Source organism: Galeopterus variegatus, unplaced genomic scaffold (assembly GCF_000696425.1).
Source record: "Galeopterus variegatus unplaced genomic scaffold, G_variegatus-3.0.2 Scaffold8075, whole genome shotgun sequence".
Taxonomy (NCBI): domain Eukaryota; kingdom Metazoa; phylum Chordata; class Mammalia; order Dermoptera; family Cynocephalidae; genus Galeopterus; species Galeopterus variegatus.
In genome coordinates, this window is record NW_007734186.1 from 94,367 (window position 1) to 97,521 (window position 3,155).

Consider the following 3,155-nt stretch of genomic DNA (forward strand, 5'->3'; position numbering starts at 1 on the left):
TTTGTTTTGGCCTCACTCTTCAGCAAGCTTTTCCGGCCTGGTGGCAAAACGACGCCTGGCCCGGGCTGGCATCCCACCAGCTCAGCAAACCCAGGGGGAAATCAATGGCTGAACTTTCCCATTAGTGTCAGCAAAGTCCCACGGTAGAAGCTCATTGGCCAGGCCTGGGTGACATGACCTCCCCCAGATCACCAGCACTGAGAGTGGGGTGGGGTGGACTCAGCAGAAGAGGGAAACTGATGCTGACATGTCACTGTCATCTTGCACTGCTTCGTGTCTCTCTGATCAACACTTGGTGATCTTTTGTGTAAAAACGCTGTGGTGGGCAGCCTGCAAGATGGGCCCCCAGTGGTCCCTGTCTCCTGGTATTTATGCTCATGTGGAGTCCCTTCTGCACTGAATATGGCTGACCTGTGTCACCAGCAGCATGTTAGAAGTGACAGTCTGTGACTTCTGAGTATAGGTCACTAAAGAGGTCGTGACTTCCACCTTGCTCTACCTTGGATCACTTGCTCTGGGGGAAACCAGCCACCACGTCATGAGGAAGCTCAAGCGGCCCTGCAGACAGATCCAAGTCGTGGGGAACCAAGGCCTCCCACCAACAGCCACGCAAGGGAGCCACCTTGGAAGCAGCCTCCAGCCTCAGTTGAACCTTCAGATGCAGCAGCCCCGGCTGAAGCTCGCCTGCAGCCTTACAAATGCCCTGAGCCAGAAGCACCCAGCCAAATCGCCTCCAAATTCCTGACCCACAGAAACTACAAGAAATGGGCATTTATTGTTGTTTCAAGACACCAAGTTTTGGGGGGGTTTGTTACCCAGCAATCACAAACTAATCCATGTACCAAAACACGCAAAGAACCCAGCTCCATTTCTGCCCAGAACATTTGTTTCTGGGGAGAAAAACACAAAACATCTTCAGCGTGTTTAACTGTGTTTCTTGCAAAATGACCTACCTAGGGTGTTTATCTCCATCTGCTTGTGGGCGTCAGAACAGCAACAATCTGTGAGAATCTCCCACGCCCTGAACCTACAATGATGATTTATTAAAAATAAACCAACCACAGAATGTATTAATTGTCTAACCTCCTGGGCCGATTTTTATTTCTAGGTACAAGAACTTCAAGAGATGGAAAGGTGCCCACAACGCCCTCACACTGAAAGTTTCTGGAACCTTCTTCAGAGGGGTTAACTGTGCACCTCCAGAAATAAAATTATCAGCCTCACTTCTTTGGGTGCTGACAAGGGTTGGAGCTTCGAGAAATGGCAAAGTATCCACTCTGGTCCTGGTTCTCTCTATACACACATTTAAACCACTCAGAGAATGTTTAACTCTTAAGGAATGAGTGAAAACTTACCCTCGGAGAGTTTCCAGTTTTACAGTTTTTCCCACTCAGAGGCTATGTCTGAACCCAGACTCTGGACCACCTCCTCATTGGTCCCTCAGACCATGTGATACAACATCTCCTCCAATCAGGAGCCAGCAAGGCAGGGCCAGGGCAGCAGCATCAGGAGCAGGTGGTGTTGGTAGCTGCCATGGCAACCATGCAGGACATCTCAAAGCTTCTCAGGGACCAGCACTGGCGGTGGACATCCCCGCAAGTGTCCTGTGAGCTGAGCCCTCCCTGCTCCCATTTTACAGATGAGGAAACTGAGGTGCTGGGTTTCCTCAAGAAATAAACCGCCAGGGAAAAAACGGGGGACAGGTGCCTGTAGGTAGGTCAACCTTGGCCGCATGGGGAGTTTATAAAATCCTGATGACTCCAGGGAGTGAGGCTGAGCAAGCAAAGCCAATTCCAAAAGGTCACAGACTGGGCTGGCAGGTTAGCTCATTTGGTCAGAGCACAGGGCTGATAACACCGAGGTCACGGGTTGGAATCCCCTCACCGGCCAGACGCCAAAAATAAATAAATAAATAAATAATCACGCATGTAACATTTTTGAAATGATATCCTATTAGAAATGGAAGACGGATTAGCGGTTGCCAGGGGTTGGGGATGGGGGTGTGTGGGAGGGACGGGCCTGTAGTGATGGAAACATTCAGAGAAACCTACCCAGGTAATAAAATTGGACAAAACTACACAAACACACACACGAGGACAGGTAAAACTGAGGAAATCTAAATAGGATTGGTGGATTGTATCCATGTCAGTATCCTGGTTGTGATACTGACTATTATTTTGCAAAATGCTACCACTGGGGGAAATGGGAAAAGCACACAAGGGATAGCTCTGTGTTATTTCTTAAGACTCCTTGAGAATCTACAATTACCTTGATAAATTTCTCAGTTAAAAAATTCTGTTCGGTGGTCCCTCAATACGTTTAATATAGAGTTACCATATGACCCACCAATTCCACTAAGTACATACCTAAAAGAATTGAAAATAGATGTTCAAAAAAAAAAAAAAGAAGAAAAAAGAAAACGTGTAGGGACGTTCATAGCAGCATCACTAAGAACAGGCAAAAGGTGGAAGCAGCCCAAGTGTCCATCAGCAGATGAATAAATAAACTCAGCGCGGTCCATCCACACACTGGAACATCACTCAGCCGGGAACAGGAACGAGGCTCTGACACACGCGACCACGTGGATGGTACCATGAAAACGTCACGCTCAGTGACAGACCCCAGACACAAAAGGCCATGCGGTGTGTGACTCCATTTACATGAAATGTCCAGAACAGGCCGATCCACAGAGACAGAAAGTGGATCCGTGGTTGCGGGGGGCTGGGGGAGGGGATGGGGCATGACTGATGATGGGGTTGGGGGTCCCTCTAGGGAGGTGGAAAAAGTTCTGGAACTAGATAGTGGCGGTTGCACAACATTGTGAACGTACTTAATGCCATTGAATCGTGCACTTTAAAATGATTAAAATGTTCAGTTTTATGTTATGTGTATTTTACCATGATTAAAAAAAGAAAATCCTGCTGCCCGCGTCATACCCCAGACTGATTATGGCAGAATCTGGGGCTCGCACTTCAGTCTTTCTAAAGCTCCATTCACCCCAACAGGCAGGCAAGATTGGGAACCACCGGGTGAGATGAAATGAGATGAAGACACATGAACCGAACACTGAGGATGTGTTTGGATATAGATTTGAAGAAACCAATGGTTAAAAAATGTATATATGGGGCCGAGCCCGTGGCGCACTCGGGAGAGTG